A 16433-nucleotide genomic window follows, 5' to 3' on the forward strand; every position below is an offset into this window, starting at 1 on the left:
TCCTGCTGACAGTGTGTAACTGTTCTTACTGGTAAAACCACAGGGAATGTTATGAGATTATTTTATAAGGAGTGGGGGAAATCATTTTATAAAGTGGAAATTGCCTGCAGAAGCTGAGCTGAGAACTTGTTCTGAGGAAAGAAATTAAGAGGTTATACAGGTGATAAAGTGGTAACCAAGAAAATCTGAGTCTTGTTCTGCAACACTCTTCCTTGAGAGCTGGTTTGTGGGTGGCCGAGCGTAGAGATGCTGGATCTCATCATTCCCTCTAGAGCTTTGCCAAGCAGAAGACAGGTGCCTTTCATGCCAGATGGATCCCTGCTGATTTCCAAAACCAGAAGTTGAAAGACAGAGATACAGAGCTTTGGAGGAGCAAAGGGTGAGGGAGACATGTCTCTCCAAAAACTCTGACAGACTCTTGGAAGCAGGTGAGCTGGCTCAGTGGCTGCCCCAGCCTCTGACATCACTTTTTCTCTGTGGTAACACACAAAGACATCACTGAGTTTTTGACAGGAGTGTCTCAAGGGCTTTTATGGCCTGGATGGGTGACATACAAAGCTGCCATGCCCTTGCTTGTCAGTACCACTCTGGTGGCAAATGACCCCTCTCCTGTTCGGGTAAGAAGGAAAAGCACTGGCTGCAAACTTTCCACTCTTTGGCTCCTCCACCCTCCAGTTCACCAGGGGCCACCCAGGGAGACCAACTGTGGGGGCTGAACCTCTGCCCTCTTGCGTTTTTCAAGGATGTAGTTCTGCTGCAGAGAGTGGCCTGAGAAACCATGACAAATCCCTTTCTGGGCAGAGTCACTACAGCATGAATATATACATTTCAAAATAACTTTTATTAACCTGTTTGCTGAATTCTGCACAAATTCAGGAGTGGTTTTCATTCAGTTGCCATGATGAAGGTTAGCAGAGTATTCCTGAAAAAACTTTCACCCGGCACTTGTGGTGTTAAGTGTGATTTTATAAGCCAGCAGGATTGCTCATGCCTTGCCAAAACTGGGGATGCACAGCCCTTCTCCTTAAGAAGGGCAACTGCTGCAGGAGCTCGCTCTGGGTCTGTTTGAAGTCAATGGCAAACTTCCCATTGGCTTAAGTAGGAACATGTGTTTCAAGAAATTAATAATGTGAAACTTGAAAAGCAAGGGGTGGCGTGATCAGGACACGGCCTGGTTTGACCTGGAGACTCAACTTGCGTTTTACTGCTACTTCTGCCTCCATCTCTCAGCTGTACATTAACCTGTACAAGTTTGATTTGTGTCAAAGAGAGCTACATACTATTATTAGTAAACTAAATTATTAGCATTAATGGGATTAGGACTGATAAACTATGGAGGTTTCTTTGTTTTCCACTGGTAATTTCCATTTTAAACTGGACTTGGACAGAGTGTGTGTCCAGGCTTATGGCCTCTGTATTTGTCATGCATGTTTTGTTCCTGCTTTACATGAGCTGGTAGAAAAGTTTAGGAGTACAAATAAAGGAGGTTTTTGGAAAGAAATCCCTTAGTAGAGGCTTGTTGAAGCAGCTGCTATTTTCTTCTCCAGAGCAGAGTAAACTGTTAATAAAATGACGTTGCTGTTGCTGTGATGAGTTGATCCTTAGGGCTGACACCGTGCTTGTCCCCAGACTCAGCTCTTGCTGGCTGCAGGAAGGTGGCTGAAGATTCCCCGAGCCCCCAGAGAAGCTGGCACTGTGGGAGGGTTTCAGTGAAACTGGGATCCCCAGCCTAGCCCACACGGTCACCCCGTGTGTCTGTGCTCTGTGCAGGACCCGGGCAGACCTTGGCTGCAGCAGCGCGAGGAGGCAGTGCTGGGAGCCTTTTTAGTAAAAGCCACTGGTCAGGGATTTATAAAACAGCACAGTCTGTAGTGTGGGGCTGTGGCTGTGCAGGGTGTGGGGCAGCTCAGCCATGCTTTGCAGAGCTCGTTGGTGGAGAGCAGGACTGCAGAAGGGACATGCCCATGGCTGGCAGCTGCCCAGTGTAAGAAGGACACTGGCTACCACGGGTCCAGCTGCACGAGAAGCCCTGCAGGGCGAGATCCCCCCTGTGCAACAGGCACCGGCACAGTCCTCACCAGATGGGGGCTCCATCCTGAGGAGGCCGGGGGCTCCTCTCCCCTCGGGACCCGCAGCCACTGGCTGTGTCCTCCCCACTAGACCAGCAGGGAGGCTGGACAGGCATCACCATGTGTCTTGCCATTCATTGCAGGACAAATGCTTATTGAAATAATTGCCTCTAACAGCTTGGGAGAGGCCATTAGGGTCTGCCCGGGCAGTGATCTACAGATAATGACTCCCTCTGAGATTTTCTCACTCCTGCAATCCTCATACCAGGTGCATTAAAGCTGACCTACAAAGAAAAATGTTTTTCTCTTTGTCTCTTGCCTTTGTCTTCTTTTATTATTTTTTTAATTTCTTTGTAGAGTTTTATGAAATACTACTGTTATTGGTGCATTGCTCATTGCTTCTTAGGGTTGCACCAAAGAGTGAGCCTTGCTTTGTACAGAATGGGAGACAAACTTGCTGATATTTTACCTTAGAAACAGGGAGAGTGTTGAGGTGAGCCCCCATTGAGCAGAGGGACTGTGTGGGTCTCAGGCAGGGGATGCAGACCCTTAATTGGAGGGACAAAGGTGCCAGGTGTGATGAGAGATACCTGTTCTCCCGAGCCCTTCACCAGCAGTGGCTGTAAAGGTCCCCAGCAGAAGGAAATTTTCACCTGAAGAACACGCAGGGTTTTTTCTAATTGAAGCATTATATGAGAGTGTGCCAATCTGGACATAATTTTCCGCAGGAAAGTGAAAGTGAATTATTTGGATTTCTCTCTTGTTTTGATAATGGTGAAATGTCTTGTTTTGATTTCCATGATGAAAAAAATTTTTACTCCCACCTTCTCATTTTACTACATTTTTTGCTAACTATAAACACACTGTTCAAAACAGTTAGTAATTTATCTCTATCTTTTTCTAGATATTATTTAATATCATATCTGTTCTTTTATATGTGCTGTCATGTTTTGACATCTAAGCCAAGTGTCTTTTTATTTTAGTCAAATGAAACAAAATTAAGTTTAAATGCCAAGGCAAAACAATTCAATGTTTATTGAAACGAAATATTTCCTTTATTTTTGGAGAGGTTTGGGGTTTTTCTTCAGTTGTTGTTGTTGTTTTGGGGAGGGTGTTTGGTTGGTTTTTCGTTTTTGTTTTTATTTGGGGGGCAGGGGGGTTTGTTTTACTTTGGGGGTTTTTTTAAGTTTTCCACTTCATGATGGGAAACTATATTCTAGGTGTGAGGCTGTGGAAATCACCTGCTTTCAGTCAGTGTGCTCTTGGGCACTCAAATCAGAGCTAGCAATTAAAAAGCAAGCAAGCAGGTTAAAAAGAGTATGAGAAAAAAATCATTTCCCTTTTCATTAATGAGGCTTCACGTGGAAAAAGAAAGAGAGGATGAAAGGCTTTGGTGTGACCTGTTGTGTAGCAGTGGCAGTGCTTAGGAAGTGACTGTAGGATGTCCATGCTTGCTGCACCATCTGAGCAGCTCCCAGGCTGGAGCTTATGAAGCTGTGCCCAGAAGCCATGGAGAAGATGGTGCAGATTCCTGAGGTAGAGGGCAGTGCCTCTGCCTGGCTTTGGGTGCTGGGGTTTCTGTTGTCAGTGTTGTAACTTGTATGATGCTTGCACATTGGGCTGTGGTAATGGCATGTATACATCACACTTCAGAGATGCTTTTTATTGACTTAATGTGAATATTATTGTCATCGTTTATTACGGGGAAGTATCGCGTAGTAATTGAAATACAATATGGTGCCATTAATCACTCTGAGTATGAAATGCTAACTTTAAACTGTTGATAGTATATTAAATGCTCCTCTAACCATAAAACAATTTGACTTGTAGTCAGATAGATAGTTTACAAATGGCCAATGTGTAGGATTCATGGTGATTGACATTTATATGGCAGTGCTCATGTGCTCCATTCCTGAACAAAGTACTTTCTTTGGGATTTCTGTGAAGGCGTTGGGACTTGCTGCTTTCCAGTTCCCTATGCAGATGTAAAGGGTTGCAAACTGCAGGCATGACAGTTGTGTTTTACAGCATGTCCACTGCAAACCTGAAAGATGTGTGACAGTCTGGATTGCCCAGTGGGCAGTGTGCTGTAAACATTGCTGGCCTTCTTTCCTCAAGACTACTGGTGAAGGAAAGCAGTAAAGAAGGGACAGAAAGTCAAATAGTGAGGTTTTAGGCAGGGTCTGCTGAAATGAAACCTATTGGCTTTCATGGGATGATTTTCTAAATTCTCTCTCCTGTGTTAACTAGAAAAGAAATAAATGCTTTTGAAAATTATTTTCAATTAAAACTTAACCTACCTGCCAAAGAGGAGAAAATAATTTAAACTGGTACCATTGTAAAACAATAACAGTGCCACCCACAGTGCCTTGGTCACGTGATAATTCACCTCCAGGCCATGTCCATGCCTGCTGCCTGGTGGCACAGAGTGCCCATGGGGAGGGTCAGGGGCTGTGTGCCCCGGCAGGCACAGCCTGGCCAGGAGCGGGGCAGGCTGGACAAAATACAGTATTGTAGAAAGCTGAGACATTTGCTGCTGCTGCAGCTGTGAGAAGCACTGCTATTAAACCACTTACAGGAGCCCCACTTTTTACTGCCTGGTTTAAAAGAGATACTTCAATGGCATTCACAGGAGGGGAGAAGATGTGTAAGGTCATTTCACAGGGCACATGTTTAAAGATTTTCCAAGAAGAGCAGAGTAAGGTCTTTCTTCTGGGGAGGGAGGGGCCATTTTTTTTTAGTCCGAGCTTTTATTGTCAATATGTATTTTTAATAGAAGGGAAGTGATAGAAGCAGTAGCAGGTGACAGAGCCCACTGCTGTTCAGCTGCTGACATTTATAAAACAATGCCAACATCTCTTCAAAACAGACGCTTGCTTTCCACTGCTGTATTGATGTACACATTTATTTTATAGCCAACAGCAGCAAGATGAAAATGATAATGCATGAAGAAATCCCAGAGGCACAGCCCAGTGGTTTTGCAAGGCAGCCTCTTTGCCTTTGGCATGCTCTGGATGCTAACAGTCCTGGGTGAGTCAGTACAAAGCAGCACGGGCTGCTCTCTCAAATGCACTGAATGCTCACTCTTTTTTCCTGTTTCTGGTGACACCACCTGGGTATATCTTCATCATCCTGATGCATTTACATTTATTTCTCAATTATGTACAAACAAACCTGGGCAGTTTGATGGCAGGTGTTGACTGGGGAGCGCTGATCAACTGTGAGGTTGTGTAACATGGTGGGCACCAGAGAGGTGAAAAAAAGTGTACTGCAGGCTATAAAAGAGGAGAGGAAACCTTCCAAGTAGCATACTGGAGCAGAATAAATTTGGTGTGCAGCATCAGTATAGACTGGGGGACACATGAATGGTGGGGCTCACACTGAGAGCCGCATGCCTACAGGCTTCCCGTGTCTGGCACTGAGGTGCCCCCTGCACTGAGGAGGAGGAGGAAGGCTGGTCACACCAGGTTAGAGCCCAGCTTTGCAAATCAGCTCTTGATCAAGCATTTTTGGTCATGTAAGAATAGTCCTCATGGCAGCAGGCTGACCTTCAATCCAGGAGGAAAGCTTATCACGTCTCGTAGGATGATCCTTACCGCAAGGAAATCAATACAGCAATAAGCTTTTATTTCTGGATGAAAAATTAAAATAAAGAATACGCCATATCTATTGATTCTTTGAATTTACATATTTGGATATATTTATGTTTGATGTCTGCCTTCTGTGTGCAGCTGTTTGCCAAATGTGACAGGATTTGTTTTTTAAACCTGGGGGTGAGTTCTGCCCTGTGCATTTAAAATAAGATTTCTCTAAATTATTGAATATGTCAATAAATAAAGCAGAGGAAGCAGGCAAGGAAAAAACCCAGAGGTCCTTGGTGAAAGGAAGTTGTAGATGCTGGTAATAGGCTCTTACAGCAGTAAAAGAGAAATAAAAAGGGCAACTAAAAAAAAAATTGAAGGGACAAAGAGTGGGACGGGGTATATCTGCTCTGATTTTCTCTGGGTTTGATGGTGTTTATTGACTTGGCCATGAACTGTATTTTTTGCTTTTCTGTGAATTTAATTCTGCCTCGTAGTTGAAGGTGAAGGATAAGAGAAACATTTAAATAAATGTTTTGGCAAAGGGAGGAGAGAAGTCTGAGATGTGTGGGTGTCGCTGATGTCCGCAGGAGGGGACAAACAGGCACCAGCATGAGGGAGCCCTGGAGGAGCTGCCAGTGCCCAGGCACAAGGAAGGGCAGTGCTGGGGGAACCCAAGGGACTGGTGAGGAGGAAGGGGGCACCAGCGTGGCCAGTGGCAGGGCTGGGGGCTGCCCGTGCCTCGGCCCTGACCCACTGCCCTGCCAGCTCTTGGGGGAGCTGATGAATAAAACATCACATCTTACAGAACATGTGTCATCCCAGCCCCAACATTTTAGAGTCTCTTACTCTCCTCTCAAGAGATATTGCAAGAGCAACCATTTAAATGAGCGTTACATTATTTACAAGTTTCACTATTATTAAATTAATGTTACATTCATCAGGGCTTTTGTTTTGTTTTGTTTTCAAGGCAGAGCTGTAATTTGAGCAACATATTCATCAAGTCTGAAATGGTGGCTCCAATTATTTTAACATTCATTTGCCCATTCAGCTTCCTTTGCATCTGCTGGTTTCCTCCCCGTGACAGTATGTTGAAGCTGGGACACATTTGTGCTACTCAGCTGCGAAGCTGCCATGAGGGATGTGAGGGAAGGAACACGTTTGAGCCCAGCACAGTCAAGGCCAGCAGGGTTCCTCTGCAGGGGCACTCAGATGCTGCTTGCAAAGGCAGCACGTGCCCAGGTGTGGATCTCCTTTCTCCACTGGCAAACCCTTCCTGGTGTCGGGCACGTAAAGATGGAGCTATCAGCTTCCCAAGGGGAACAAAAAAAGGCTCCATCGATTTGCTGGCACGGGAGCCTCAGTACAGCAGTCGTGTGCCTGTGTTGTAGCAGTGCTTGTCAAAGTGAGTGTGGGCTAATTGGTCCAAATCTGAAAGGATGCTCCTGAGTGCTGGGTAAGCAACCATAAGAAAGCATCAGCCATTCAGCAAGTGCTGAAAATAAGCCAGAATAGCTAAAAAAAAAGTTTCATTATTTATTTTAATGCTGGAAGTGTAAGCTTTCCTGTCATGATTGTAAAATCTGATCATTTATTAATGCTCCTCGCTTTGAGGCTACATCATGTACCATCCCCAGCCTTCTGCCATTCCTGGCGTCTTCAGCCTGGTCCCACAGCTGTGCCCTGCCACCTACCCACGCTGCTGCCCACCCTCAGCAGGTGCCAGGATCCCCCTCTTCCCCGCCACAGGCTCTTGTAAGGCAGCGGTGGGGACAGAGTGGACTTTTAGAAACAAAAATCAATAACCACAATCTGTTTTCTCTTTGTCTGCCTTCTCAGCCTGGGAGATTCACTTGAGCTTTTCCCTGCAACCACAAGAGCTAATGACATGCTTTAGGTTTTGTATTTTATTTTTTTTTCTTTCCCAGATGAGACAGGAGGATCTCATCTGATTATTTACCCACAAAAGCTAGGGTGTCTGGGCTAGGCACAACCCAAACATCACAGGGCTCCCCATGCAAGGAGATGGCCCTGATGTGCAAGCACCCTTGTAGGGCCACACTGATGTCTGTGGGATGAGCCCTGGCAACTGTCCCAGACCCTGATTTTGTGCCTCCCCTGGCACACCCCCTGGGATCTCTCCAGTGCTGTGGTGGTGCAGGAGTTGTGGGGCCACATCTCTCAGGGACCATCTGGAGCATCAGTTGGATGCATGGCTGGGGGGGCAGTGTGGGAGACAGTATAGCAGCATTTGGAAAAATAATGAAATGTGGCCCCAGAAAGACCCTCAGCGACAGCTCCTCGGATGTGCCTGCGCTCTGTTCATTAATCTGTGATAATTAGACTTATTTGCAGAGGTTAACAGCAGTGGCACATGGTAATTACCACTCATTCCCCGACGAACAACTCATAAAGCTTCTCAGATGCCACAGGTCGGGCTCCAGGTAGTTTTGGTGCTGATGAGACCCAGTGCTGGGAGCTCAGGGACACCGTCCCAGGGGGACATGTCCCTAAGACCTCCTGTTTGTCCCAGACCTGCTTCAGGAGCAAGCTGCAGGAGGAGTAGGAGGAAAACAAATTGCTACCCATCTGTTCTTTACCTCTCTCCTTCTCCCCTGCCTTGATGGCCAGCTGGGAGCTGTAATTTCCCCAGAGCAGAGGCAGTATCACCCCAGCACCTGCAGGGCTGCTTGGGCAGGTATTTTGGCAGGGGGAGTGCAAAGGGACCAGTGTACCCCCCAGTTTTGCAGGGCACTGGATATGTGGCATTAGAGCTACTGAGCACTACAGTGGGTCCTGATGGACAGTATTAGCAGAACTGTGCTCAGCTTGACCAGGGTAGGGGTTAGGGAAGATGGAGCAGAAGGGTGGATTTTGGACAAGACTTCCCTTTCATCTCTTCTCCCCCTCTCTACCCCCACACCCCCCCAGCGAAACCAAGCTAATTAGTCAAATAGATGAGGATAGGCCAGGCAGGGAGAAGCCCCGTTGCGTGTCCTATATTAGTAACTCACGTGGGAGTAGCCAGATTGGAAGGAGATTGAAAGGGAAAATTGTAGGTGTACATCGGAAGATAAGTGGGCTAAGCCTTTTCCCGGGCCCCGCGTGCCTGGCTCCGACACAGAAGTGATGTCACCCTTCTCGGTGACCCCCAGCCACCCCACATCAGCCACCCGCGGTGTGACAGCCAGCGGGGCGCGGCTCGGGGCTCCAGCCTGTCCGTGAGCGATGAGCCGGCTGCGAGCGGGCATCAAAGCAATTAGCCAGCAGCGAGGGGGGAGCCACGCTGGCTACAGCCCCCAAAAGTTGCACAGGCGGCTGCAGGGAGGGGGGCAGCCTGTGACGGGGGCAGCCTGTGACAGGGGCTTCTGTAGGCACTGACTGCTGCCTGCCACTGCCACCCCACCTCAGGCAGAAGGGTTCTTCTTGCCAAAATACAACTCTTTTGTCTGCACTGAGTTGCTCTGGAGATCACAAGGCCTGATTCTTCTCTGCCTTATGTGGGGTTTATCACAGGTAACTTCTGTTCTCAGGAAGTTGCTGTGTGCTAACACCATCCATCTGTCTCTGTGATAAGAAATCCTCTCTGCTGCCCTGACCAGCACAACCCAGTCCCAGCCCAGAGCCCAGTGTACTGGGGTCCCCAAATGTTCAGAGGACCTTTGGAGTGGGCACCACAGAGACACATGAGGTGACTGCAGCACATCCGTTAGAAAGTGTGTTAAACAAAGGAGCACACCTTCCAAAGCAGCAGGCAGCAGCGTGGCAGGTGATTTTCTGACCCACTAATGGGGCACATTTCAATAAGGGGGCCCATGCAGTGATTTCTGTTCTCCTGCCAGTGACCGGTGGCCGACCCTTCCCTTGAGGAGTGACACAGCAGCCTGCAGAGTGCTGTCCTGCCACTCTGAGGGAAGCAGCAGGTATTTGCAATTAGCACCTTCTCTCCGGGCTCAGGAGTTTGCTTCAATTATCAGCCAGGCAGTGCAGCCCGGAGATGATGTTCACCTTTGCTGGGGCAGCTGGCAGTGGGGCAGCGAGCAGTGCCGTGCTTTGGCAGGGCCAGCGCTCCCCGCTCTGCCCAGGCGCTGCCTGCCCCGCTCCGCCCGCTGGCCGGCGCTGCCACTCCCCAGTTCCCACGCCAATGGCAACTGAGGTGACAAGTCCGGTCCCTGGCTCTGTCAAACCTACTTTCCTGACCTACTTTCCTTCACTCCGCAGTGGTGGAGCAATGCCCAGTGTGTGCCTTGTGCTGGTGGCACTGTTCGTGCAGGATGGCTCTGCTCCTGCCGACAGACAGGGCATCTCAGCAGCTAAAGTTTCCAGGAAAAAAACAACAAACATGGAAATGCAAAAAGCAAGGGGAATAAAGAACTTCCCCTGCTGACACCCTGCAGCCACCAGTGCCCATCTCATCCGGTGAGATCCCCCAGCCCTGCTGTTAAGGGCAAAACACAGCCAGCCATGGGCCATGCTGAGGGCACTGAAGATGGCAGGCCCAGGAAGGGCTGTCCTTTGTTCCTATCACTGCTTCCAGCTTCAGGGTAAAAGCCAGGGAAAGATGCTGTCGTCAGTACCAAGGTGTTTTTCCTTCTAGGGTTTTTTTTCCTTCCAGCGTTTTTTTCCTTCTGGCCAAAACCACCTTTACCTGGGTGGTTCAGTGAACCATGGCTTCACTGAAGTCAGTAATTTTATGTGTGCCTGTCTTTCCTTGGTGATGGTGGGGAAGAGAAGAGGCAGTGGCTGGCAAACTCTGGGCCTTGGAAAGGGAAAACAATGGTGAGAGGAAACACTTCTGCTGCCAACCTTCACCTTCACAAAAAAATATTTCTTTACACCAGGGAAAAATCACATGGGGAAAAATGTCTTTGCTCACAACTCCAGGGCTGGTTTTACTGGTGTGTGGTCCTGCATCTCTCCTTCTCTTCTCTCTTCAGACTCCTTTGCCAGCTTGCTCTTGCACTTCCTCCCAGCCATTCCTCACAGCTTTCCTGTCTGCCTGCTCTTCTTGCCCCAGGACATCCTCACAGTCACAGCCAAGCACCTTTGTTGCACCAGCTCCCACTGGATCTCTCAGGCAGCGTAAGTTTTCCTTGTGTGTCTGTGCTGTGCATATTTTGCTTATTGTTTAGCTCTTTGGGGTATCAGATGAGTCCATCCACTTCTTTAACCCAAGTGACAGGACACAGGAATGTCCACAGATCTAACACACAGTTTTGCTGGTACACAAGCTTTACAGTTCACAGGGTGTGCCACTGTATCCAGAAATTAAAAGCAAAAATTCTTTCTGAATTAGACAGAAACTTAAAAACTAGCTAGACTTCTCCCAACTGGAAGAATGTTGTAAGTGAGTTTGGGAAGCTCTCAAATCCTGGCTCTGGGCAGACCCACAAGGAGTGCAGGCATGTCCTTGTGAAATTTTTTTCTTTTTTTTTTTTTTGGTTCAGTGACAGTTCATTGAGCAGGAGATGAAACATTTCAGGATTTCAGGCTGGCATTTGTCAGTGCATTTCTAACTGGATGCAAAAATGAGTGCTTGCATCTGAAGGAAAAACATAGCTAGGCACATGTGCAGTAAAGGGAATAAGCATTTGGTCAGGAGGACAGCTCTGTCCCAGCTTGCTGGCAGTGCTCATGGTTTCTCTGGTCCAGGATCTCCTCTTACCACGTGTCTCAGCAAAAACCAATGCAGATCCCAGCACATGCAGCCCAAATGCAAGGCCAGAATGCTGTGCTAGTGCTGGCTGCCAGAAAGACTCACATGCTGACATTTTATTTATTTTATCCCCCCAGCTTGGGGGTCTCCATTCAAATGCTGGCCCCTGTGGCAGGGCTGTGTCCATGGGCTCTCAGGGGTTCTGCAATACCCCTCAGTGGGTGCTGCAGCTCTGCTGCTGGTGCTGCAAAGCTCTGCTGCTGCACAGCACCTGCCTCTGATGTATTCTAATGGTCATTTGAATGGCACTGTGAGACAGCCTAACACATAGCAGCAAGCAGGTTTGCAGAAGGACTCTGGAAATTATGCCAAATAAAAACACAGTTTGAGGGTTAACTAGAGACCTTCCTTTAAGCCACACTTCACCCCCTTCCTGGAGCCTATCTGTGCATCCATCTGGGTGTGCTCAGCAGGCACAGAGGGCAATCTTGTTTCTGGAAATGCTACTGGTAGCCTCAGTTTTCTGAAGTCTGAACCCATAACAGAATACTGGCTTTTTTTTTTCTTCTACCTCTTGTTTTCTTTCTTGTTTTTTTCCAGAGCTGAGTGGACCATGAGAGCAATAATATCTACACCAGCACAACAAAGGAAATGTCTAGTGGTGTGCATACTGACAACACAAACCCATCTTCTGAGCTACAGTTCTAAAAAGTGATTTTCTGTAAAAAGATAAAAATAATGCTAAAAAACCTCTGCTCCTTGATGAGACCCACAGAATGAAAATTAGCCTGGTGATTCAATTTTTTTTTGTTTAAAAGGTTTCCCGTTTTCTAACCAGCTATTGCAAAAGGATTTGCCATTAGTAACAGAAGAGGCTTCACATCTGGTCAGGGTTTCACCATCAGACAAAGGGGAGGACTTTAGTGAGGCATTAAATGTAGATAATGGATTATCAACAGGGAGAACAGACCTTGGGAGGGTGGGTGTGGGGAGGGATGAGGGGACGATGAGGCATCAAGGGGCACAAAGGCAGCAAAGTCAGACATCTGGGAGGGCTGAAAATAGCTCTGGGGGGCTGCTGCTCCCTCCTTGGGCGGCTGTGCTGATCCCCTGATGCCTTCCAGACATGGCAGTCAAGAGGGGAAATCAAATATTAACTGGTTCCTGCTCCCAACCTGCATGAGGAAAAAGATGAGTGAAGCAGGAGGGAGACTGGTGGAGCCAGAAGAACAGTAGGAAGCCATGCAGAAGCCAAACACTAAATTATTAGTGAGCATGAGTAGCAAAGCTTTCAAAGGCAGCTTTGACAGAGACACTAACAAAATCCCCAGGGTAAACAAGAGCCTTTGTTAAAATTAGTGTAAGACCTACGTAGCAGCTTTGGTGGATTCAAAGAGCAGCCCTGGGATGGAAGAAGGTGAGCAGGCAGAAGCCAGGAGAAAACAGAGTGCCTGGAAACAGCAGCAGGGAGACCTGGTGGAGCTGAACAAATGCGGGGAGGAGGAAGATTTGCAGTTAATTACACTCCATCCTGCCCAGCACCCCCAGCCTGGAGCAGGACCCCGGGCACGTGGCAGGCCCAGAGCCAAAGGAGCAGCCTGGGCAGCAGGTGCTAGGAAGCCGTGCCCAGAGGAGCACCACCATTGGCAAACACCAGTTCATCCAGAGCACCTGGAGCACTGGGGTTGGAGCATCAGCAAAGGCTCTGTGTGTCTGTCCTGGGCATGTGGAGCCTGAAGCCTGGCTCTGTGTGTCTGTCTGGGATGAATCCTGGCAGGTGTCCCACAGCACCCCTGCCTTCCCCTTCCTTTGTGCCATGTCAGTCAGGACCCCCCTGGACACCCACTGTCCCTCTGGCAGCCTGGGGAAATGGGCTGGTGGCTTGGAGCCCCGGGAGCCTCGGGTGTGGAGAGCCCAGAGATGGTGGCCCCGTGTAGACCAAAAATGGGAGAGCAGGAGCCAGAGCCAGGAGCCCTGGGGCATGGGAAGGACAAGCTGGGAAGGAGATGCCATGGGCAATAGATTGCTTCCCTTTCTGTCTGCTGTCCTTCTCCTTGTCTCTGACACTGTAATAAGGACTCATACTGGGAGGGAGACACTTAGGTACCCAACAGGAAGGGAAGACCCTCTGGAACAGCCTGAACTGCTGGTTATTTGGCATTTGCAGGATTGCCTTAGAGACATCTTTGGGATCATGGAACCTTGCAATTTGTCTCTCCACTGTTTCCCACAGTGTGAATGCCAAGCAGAGCTCATCCTGTAGCTTTTCAGTCCTCCAGCTGTCAGCAGAGTTTGGTGGCAGTAGCCTTGTCCTCTCAGGAAACATTGCTGGAAAGGAAAACATGGAGGGTTGATGGGTGATGCTTGAGGAGCTGGGCAGAGGAAGCCGTGTCTGCCTAAGAAACAGCTGGGGCTGTCAGGGCAGGGATTGTGCCAGATCTGCTGCCCACACCAGGAGCCCCTGGGGGCAAGGTGGTGGGAAGGGTCAGCCAGCTCAGTGAGAGGATTTGGTCAAGCTCCATCCCTGGAGGATCTGCCATTGCGGCCCCTCTGTCCTCCCTGCCGTGGCAGAAGCAGCACCATTGAAAAGCAGCTTTGGCTGCTCCTGCTCTGAAAGACGGGCCTGGCTCCAAAACCCACTGACGTCAAGAGCAGCCTGGCCCCAGCAGAGCCTGCTCGAGATGGTTTTGGTCTGATGAGAGCTCATCAGTCATAGCAGAGCTCCAGGAACGCCAAACAAAGGGTGGCTCAGCCCGAAGTGTTTGTATGGCCACGTTGCTATAGTGCCCGGGAACCTCGGGGTTTAAACACAGCCGTCCTCACAGCAGCCTTGAGAGGGAGGGATGCTTGTCTGGGTCCAGGCAAGGAAATGGAGACACATAGCCATAAATCACTTGCCTGTGGCCGAAGGAAAGGAGAGCTCGTGGGCTGTGAGCCTTCTGGGGCGCAGGCCAGTCCCTCCCAGCCTCCCCCGTGCTTGCAAGGGCTGACAAAAGGCCAACCTCCCCATCTCTGGTGCTGCTGAAGCCTCTTTGGTGTCTGTTTGGTCCTTGCACAGATGCAGAGATGCCCACAGTTAGGCAGAACCACGGGATGGAGCAAAAAGGCAGGAACCATCGCTGTGCTGGGGACTGGAGCATGGGAGGGAGAACAGCAGTCTGTAAATAAGCTATGGCAGCAGCTGAGCAAGTCTGTAGGCTTTCTTTGGAGAAGACCCAAGCATGTAGCTTTGAACATCAGGCACGCAGCACGCACCAAAGGGAGGCTGCCTGACCCGGCCAGGACGGATGGCTGGAGGACACGGGGCAGGGAGCCACGGGCTGTAACAGGAGCTACTGCAACCATCAGGCTGTCTTATTTTGCAGAGATTGGGCTTGCAATGCTAATGCTCTTGGTAGCTTTCCAGCAGGGATATTCAGGAGCATCCGGTGGGTGTGACTCAGCACAGGCAGAGCCGCAGCCGCGTCCCCAGCCCTGCACCAGTGCCCCCATCCCGCCTGCAGCCTGCCTGGCATGATCCGCCCAGGGCAGGCACCGGGGGCTGGCAGCAGCCCGCGCCCGGGGCGAGGACTGGAAAAGGTGGGGCCATGGCGAGGAAAACCTCAGTGCATCAAAGAGTGGTGTCAGCCCCATGGGAACTGGGTTTCTGTGAGTGATTAGATTCCCTAAGTGCTTTTGCTGTAAACTGTATAGGCACACATCCGGGCTCAGAAGTGACCCCAGCCCTTAACAGTGGCTCTGGAAATAAGAGAAAGGTGAGAGGAGAGCAGAGGGGGTGTCCATGCAGGAGTGACAGGGATACAGCTCCCAAGGACACACACACAGATCGAGACAAAAGCCTGTGTGAGGTTGTACAGGCTTCATATGAGCAGACTTTGATGGCAGAACAACCATAAATTCTGCCTCAAAATGAGGTGCAGGAGGTGGCTGTGCTGTGCTTGTGGAAGGACAGCGCTCTCCTTTGCCTGCAGCTCATGGAAGAGCAAAGAGCCCTGCACAGCCAGGGCAGCCCTGGGGCCTGAGACTGGGTTTTTCTTATTTGGGTTCCTGTCTTGTAGGTATCTTCTCTGTATGACAAAAGTCCCGGAGGGAAAAAGCTATTAAAGATGTTTCCCGTTTGCTGGTTTAGCTGCTGGAACTGACAGTTTAAAAGTTTTGCTGAAGCAGATGGAGGATAAGCCCATGGAAAATGGATAACCCCATGGAAAATGTAGGAGAAGGCAGGATGCTTCAACAAAGGCTTTTTATCCAAAATGTTAGCTGGTCATTGAAATTAAGCAATGTTAATAACAAAACAAACAGAAACACTGGACAGCAAACAGCCTGCTCCAGTCACGTCACAGTAGCTCAGCTCACATCATTATCACTTCTGTAACCACACCATAGGCGAAGCTATTTGCCTCCCCAGGGTATTGAGGTAAAGCAAAGATCCACATTTCTAATGCCAAAAAGTAGCTTTACAAAAATACCTACTTCCAGGTCTTTTTATTCAGCACAGGGAAGCAAACACTGGGCATGGGTCCAAATTGTACTTTCCTTTGTGGGTCACCTTTAAGAACTGAACAAATGGAGGATCTCAACATTAAAATAGAATATGACTGGAAACTTCATCAGGGATTGAACTCCCCCTGGCCTGCCTCTGACCCTCCCTGCTGGTTCTGCTCCCTGGGGCCTGGAGCTTCACGAAGCAGCATTGTCCAGGAATGCAGAGCGGCCACCGGGAGCGGGCTCCAGCATCCGCTCACCGCTCACCGTGCCGGATGCACTGCGCTGCTCAGATATGCCCTGACCTTTACAGCCAAGGGCCTGGCAGGGTTAGGAAATCCTGGTCTGGCTGAGGGAAAATCCTGGTGCACAAATAAGCCTTGCAAAGCCCCCACTTTGTTGCGAGGTTCCTGCACCAACCAGTGCCCCCATGGTGGGCGCTGTCCTTGGGGGAAGCGAGGATGGAGAGAGGGCTCTGGGGAAGGGGTGTGTGGTAAGAGAGCAGCCTGCCCACACCTCCTTCTTCTGCCAGCGATGGGGAAAAGTCTGCTGGGGACTTCTGGGGCTGCTGTGTACCTGCTGGGCACCTGGGCCTGCCCGTGGCTCCGAGGGCAGGGACAAGGCAGCTCCCTCCTGTCCTGC

Source organism: Geospiza fortis, unplaced genomic scaffold (assembly GCF_000277835.1).
Source record: "Geospiza fortis unplaced genomic scaffold, GeoFor_1.0 scaffold112, whole genome shotgun sequence".
NCBI lineage: Eukaryota > Metazoa > Chordata > Aves > Passeriformes > Thraupidae > Geospiza > Geospiza fortis.